Source organism: Anopheles aquasalis, chromosome 3 (genome assembly GCF_943734665.1).
Source record: "Anopheles aquasalis chromosome 3, idAnoAquaMG_Q_19, whole genome shotgun sequence".
Taxonomy (NCBI): domain Eukaryota; kingdom Metazoa; phylum Arthropoda; class Insecta; order Diptera; family Culicidae; genus Anopheles; species Anopheles aquasalis.
Genome location: NC_064878.1, coordinates 13101297 through 13107500, shown reverse-complemented (window position 1 = coordinate 13107500; position 6204 = coordinate 13101297). Strand labels below are relative to the sequence as shown.

The 6204-nt window shown below is 49.3% G+C and overlaps 3 protein-coding genes across 5 annotated transcripts in view; all 3 read left to right on the top strand.

Moving 5' to 3' along the window:
* Positions 1-644, top strand: part of LOC126576218 (polyamine-transporting ATPase 13A2) — a 17861-nt gene extending 17217 nt beyond the window's left edge. For both annotated transcript variants that reach the window (XM_050237402.1, XM_050237401.1), the window contains one exon: positions 1-644. This exon is cut by the window's left edge and continues 5116 nt beyond it. The gene's annotated coding sequence lies outside the window, so the exon portion shown is untranslated.
* The window catches only part of LOC126576276 (peroxisome biogenesis factor 2), a 170745-nt gene that overhangs the window by 45525 nt on the left and 119016 nt on the right, over positions 1-6204 (top strand). The gene's annotated exons all lie outside the window — the stretch shown is intronic.
* LOC126576223 (armadillo repeat protein deleted in velo-cardio-facial syndrome homolog) overlaps positions 954-6204 on the top strand; it is a 38406-nt gene continuing 33155 nt past the window's right edge. The window contains exon 1 of one of the 2 annotated variants that reach the window (XM_050237412.1): positions 954-1353. The gene's annotated coding sequence lies outside the window, so the exon portion shown is untranslated. Of the gene's footprint in view, positions 1354-2932; positions 3194-6204 lie in introns of those variants that run through there. The other variant, XM_050237413.1, reaches the window with a different exon arrangement.

Sequence of the window (6204 nt, the reverse complement as noted above, 5' to 3'; positions counted from 1 at the left end):
TTTTGATACGTATTTACTACTTAAATATTCCTAGCACCCTGGCACCCTGTGCTGGGCATTAGGTTATGCAGTCAACCGTTCTTTCCCCTCTTAAATCATAAGCCGTTCAAAACCAATGGCCAGCGCCAAATAGTCCTTATTAGTATTTTTGCGAACGCGAGTGTCACTAGTGGAATTGAGTTTGGTATAGACATATTTGCGGTTATAAATGCAATGATTTGTACAATACGCCCCGTTATAAACGTTTATTATTTCACAAAGAAAAAAGCCAGAAACAAAAAGAAACCCTTCCGCTAAGCGTTGAGTAAACTACCACGCATGGTGCTGCCGTTTACAGAACCGAACAACATTCTAGACAGCCGGGAACCATTGTCCGATTGATTGTAAATCAACGAACGGGTTCTAAGCACGCATTTTGTTTGACAAAGCCATTCGGTTGTTAATCCACCATGTTCCGTTTCCAAAGGTTTGAACAGGTGGGCTGCTGGTGCACATATGTATAACATATGGGATGGTCGCGAGGAGGAAAATGGCAGCAGCATGCCCGGGAACTGGTTTTGTGTGATTGTATATAGACTGTATGTAGTCGGATCTAGTGCTGGTTAGCTGGAATGATAAATAAATCGATTCTTAACGAGAACACACTTGTACCGGTCTATATTTGTTTATTTCGAACATTGAAAATTAGAAAAGAGTGAGTTCGGCACCTGCGCCTCTTCAACTTCTTCCTCATTTGAAGACTCCATAATTTTAGTGTACAAGTCCAGTGGTTCTGCGGCAGTTGAGGCCGAATTAAATCCCTGATGTAAACCGAAATAACTACACTGACTGTCATTTTTTTCCTGTCAGTCGCGAGCCATTTTGTTCGGATTGTCTTGTTCTGGTTAATTGACACACCTCGCCGAGAGAGTGAGTGAGAGAGAGAGAGGTTGTTTTTCTCGCTTCAAGAAAATCGGATCGGTCGAGAGGTGCGGTGGGACTTTCGTGTGGATTTTTGTGAATTTTATCCATCCAAGCGGTTTCGGGTGTGGCAAAAATTGTGTCCAATCGTTAGCACCAACCGGTGACCACACGGTGCATGTGAATTTTAACGATCAGCGGTGCGTTTCCGTTGTGAAATTTGTGTTGTAAATCTCGAAAAGTGGAAAAGATTGAGCTCGGCTGCTGAGTTGGTTGGTTGGTTGGTTGGTCGGTCGGTTGGGCGGAGTGGAGTGGAGCGTGCGTGCGGTGGAACGCTCTGATTGAAAAGAAGAAGAAGTGCGAGCGAGAGAGAGAGTGAACGAGTGAGAGCGAGCGAGCGGGAAGAAGAAGCGAGCGATCCACGAGTCGAAAAGAGAAAGGCTGAGGAGAGGGGTGAGTGTGTTTGTTTGTATTTTTTTTGTTTTGTGGCGTGTTTTTCTCTCTCGCTTCCCTAGATAAAGTGTCCTTTAATGCACAACTATCAAGATTTCCTCCTCCTCCTCCGTACCGAACGTGTGTCCCCGGAAAATCCGGTCTCGAAGATTGCGCCGGGTCGGGGCAGTGTCAAATGCGTCGTCCGTGACGTCGATGACGGCGTGGTGGAGGCGGTGGCGAAGGTGGTGGCGGCCGCCAAGTGGTGTGACAACGCATCCGCCTTCTTCCTCTTCTTCTTTGGCCCTCTCTCGATGTTTGGTTGGGAGAGAAAGGTGATGCTGGTGGATGGGCAAGAGGAAAGCAAAAAAAAAACATAATTTATTGATGAGCCTCCTTGCGTACTCTGTTGAGTGGGGATTTATCGGTTCAATTTGAGCTAAATCGTCTCTAATCTTTGTTTCATGTGATATCCAGCGTTACCAAGCGATGCTTTGCATGCAATTAAAGCAATCTTCGAAATGCCTGGATCATCTCCTTCGCAAAGATTGCTCTGGGTTGTCCTAACAAGCGATGGAGAGTGCACTAGCAACAAACAGCAAAGAGCGAGGTTCGAATAGTAACCCGGTACCGGCAGGTCCGGCAAACAACGATCAACGCGTTTTACAATTTGCCGCATCCAGCCCTCATGGCTGGGCCAACAACAAATATGTGGGACAAATCGGAGTGGATGTCCTTCTCCTGTTCCTCCTACTCCTCCTCATCCTCCTCCTCTTCCTGCTGCTGCTGCTGCTGCTGCTGCTGCTCATCAGCATCACTTTCGACGTCACACCGTGCAGAGAGGCTGGAGAGAGAGAGAGAGCGATCGAAGGAGAGATTAAACGCAGCAGCACACTGAATGCGGATGCGTGCGTCACGTGTCGCTTGCGTACGTCTGCGGTCAGACTGGTCACCAACGCCGAGCGCATTCGATGCAACGATGCAGTGCGCACATATCACGGAATTCAAGTAGTTTATGATGCAAAATGATGGAATTTACCCTTTGTATTACATGTTTTCTGTTTTTTTAAACAAGATATAGCGCTTACGTTACTTAGATATTACTATGTTGATTGTGACCATAGACGGGTTTTACAGGAAACTAGTCGATGTTTAAATGCATCAACAAACTTTTAACGAAATATCAAATCCTATTTCAGTTATACAAAACAAGCAGAATTTTTATCATCCTTCTCATGATACTTTATTCTACCGTAAAGCACCAACTTTGCAGAAACGACAGCAAAGATACAGAATCGAAAATGATTTTCAGCAAATCTCGACGAAAGAGGAGCATCGAAAGGCAACGGCCGACGCCGCAACCCGCGCATCCAGTGTGAACCGTCACATTTTTAGCAACAAACGGGGCCTTCACGCATCCAACGTTACGCATAAAAAAGCATAAAAAAGGAGAGAGCCCCATCGAGAGAAATATCCAAAGAGAGCGATTCCACAACGGTGGAGAGATTGTCTCCTCACTTTTCTCGTCGCGATTGTCACATAGTGAAGATGGGCCGCACCTGCAGAGCTCGTCCCGCGTTTCCACAAATGTTCGCGACGGTGGCCGGTACGCCGGGGTGTGAGCGGAGTTTAGTGTAAAGCGCTGCAAACATTGGGCATTGGGTGGTGGAATTGGTGATTGTATGTCGCAGCAGCCAGCCCAAACTGCGGCGACCTGATCGAAGTAGCCACCGCCAAGGCGGCGAAGAAGTTGGTGTGACGGTGGACGAGATATCGGATTTGCTTCCCGGTGGCCGCTGGCCTGTAGGCGTGAAGAAGAGTGGATAGTTGGGTGGTGCAGTAGTGTCCGAGAAGGCAAAAGGTGTGTATTAAGAGTCCCTGTCCCGATTCGTCGAGGTGAAGAAGAAAATCAGCGAGAAGAGAAGAGGAAGAAAAGTATCTCGCATTTTGTGCACCCCCGATGTGCGTCGTGTGTCTGCGCGTGTGTGCCCCCTGTGCTCCGGTGTGCACTTTGCACTTCCACCCTCGCTAACGCAAGAGCCCTGGCCGGTGAATGGTAACGGTGGTGGTGGTGGTAGTGGAGGTTAGCATGAGCCGCAGAGTTGCGGGCGTGAGAAGAATTATGTTCTATCCGAGAAGGGTGCGGCGTGTAGCAAACCATCGTTGCTGGATAGGCCAGGAGTGTAGGTGACCAAAGGTTGGAGTGTTCTTGCTGAAGATGTAGCTCGAGATTCGCTGGCACACCCGGAAGGTTGACCAGCACCTATCGCTGGAAGCACCGCTCGGTGGAATCTAGGTTACTATGGCTACTACACTCTATCGTAAGCAGCCGGGGAGTGGCAGATTTAGTGGAGTGAGTGAGCCGTAGTAGTGTTGCCGAGTGCTGAGAAGCTACCCTGCCTGCCACCAAGGATATGCGACGTTTGCGTAAGATGTGCCCAGGAAGTGATTTTCATCTCCAGCCGTACACTAATTCTTGGTTCAGGACATTCTCAGAAAAGGGAAGAGTTCTCTCTCCCTGCGTATGCGTGTCTGTGCATATGTGTGCCTTTGTGTGTATGTGTGTGGTTGTGGAAAATGGGTGAAAATGGAAAATCGGGTGGGCTTGGGGGTAGGAAAAAATATCCCGGATGTGTGTGCGCAAGGTTCATAGTGAGCGAGAATCGAGGTGAGCTGAGAAAAACGGTCCGACCGGTTTTTCACGATGAGTGCTTTTACTCACTCACTCAGCGAACGTAAATTTTTGATTGGGGATTTGTGGGGACCACGGAAAGATAAGGCTCCAGTCCACTAGCACATGATGATCCAACCATCTTCTCCAACGTCGAGAAACATTTTCGTTTTTTTTTATTATTTAAGGAGGGCCAGACCAGGGCACACCCTCCCGATGAGGATGCTGCTGTGTTACGGAAATTTATGCAAAAAAACTGGATCTCGCAGTACACCATGGCTCCTCAACGACCATTGCGCATTAGGAGGCGACGCGCATTAGTGGCCTGAAAAGCAAATTAGCGACAATCGGTGTTCAGCGCAAATTAGCGCCCCGACAATAACTTTTTAGCACGCCAATATTCTAATGGTCAATGGTGGCACGCTGTAAGTGTCAACTGCCGACTACCACACCCCATCCCTCCCTGGGAGGCCCGGCAGACCACGAGTGACTCATGGCGTTCATAAACAAACCCCATTCGAAACGGGTCACTGCACGCGGCCTACTTGGTTAGCTAGCAGGAGTTAGGAGTTTGTTTAGACCAGACGGTTTACCAGCGTCACCAGCGTCGGATCGTGAAAATAAACCGTAACCTCCGGTGGAAGGGACGGGGCCGGGACTTTTCTCGCAAAGCGAAAAGAAAAGTCATGCACAGTCAACACATCGCGAATGGAAAACCCGCTGGAATAGCGGAGGAAAACAGGAAGAACTAATTTGCTACTTTCTCCGCGCTTTTCTCCGCCTTCGTCCGGGGGGGGGGGGGGGGGGGCGGGCAGCACAACCGCAAATTAGTGACGGGCGTCACAAGGCGGTGTGGCGTACACCCCACCGCACCACACCGATCCGAACCGAACCGAACCGGACCTGCCCTGACCTGACCAGACCAGCACAAGGAGGCCGATCGTCCATAATCGATTTGATTCCCGGTTTGCACGCGCCGCCCCGGGGAAAGCGCGCTTTTCTTTCATGGTCTTAGCTTGCCGGGAATTAGTCCTCCTTTTTTTGTGATACTTTGTCGAACAAGCAGCGGAAATCCGTGACAAAATGCGTCGGTTCGCGGGGTTGCCCCAGCCGACAATGCATTGCATTGCAGGAGGATTTAAAGATTCAAGTAGATCATTCATTATTTGTGTGCATGTTTTTGATAAGGGATTTTCGCTGCAATGAAATGTGTACCAATTTTCCGTAAAAGTCGCAGCCGGTTGTCATGGAGGGGATTTAGTTTGAGAAAGTAAATTTAGAGCTCAGTTCTAGTGCGAACTGCAGTTAAGTATGCCATGGCGATGGCTTGAAACAGACGATACATCCTTTCACGACCATACAACCATCAGTCACGATCAATGCTTTATTCCCTTTTGTCACTAATGCTAAATTGATATTGATATTGATTCGCAAAAACAAAGAATAGATGGTGACATCCACCACACGCCTGTGTCACTTGACACTCACGTGCGGTCACCACTGCCATCCTGAGGCACCCCGTGACAGCCGGAAACGGTTATAGCCCCTTATCAGAAACGAAGCAAAATTGCAATCGAACGGTGGCAGCAGATCGTATGTCACCCATACGCCCGACAGTCCTTCCACAAGACGATTTGTTGGAAGAAGTCAAATCGAGCGGTTGCGATAAAAAAGAAAACAGTAAGAAAGAAAAGCAAGACATCGCACCCGATAACGATGATAAGGGGATGGGTGCGTGGGAGTTGGAGGTAGCTGCGGTTGGGGGTTGTAACGTGAGGATTGCAAAGTGGAACTGACTCACCCCCTTACGGCGTCGTCGCCTCGTTTTCGTTGTTGTTGTGTCGTTCAATTGAACAACAAACATGATTCCGATGATCGCGCTCGAGCACACCAGCACATCGGTAAGGGGCCACCCGCCACCGTCTGGCCTCTGACAAACAACCGGAATCCCCGCCGGGACGACCTCTTGCTCTTCCAGCTGTAATTGGATATCCTTGGAGTGGCCACCGGGTCGGGTGGGAGGTTTTGGGTGGTCGGCAGTCGCCCACAACGTGACTTTGTTGGGGGGGAGGTGTGCAAATCAAGGCACGGACACACTAACACACACACGGTGTGGGTGCAATCCGCTTGCACGGCTTCCGTGAGTCCGTGGACCCTCCTGTCGAGGACATTTTCCACCATGTTGGATTATGGATTGTTGT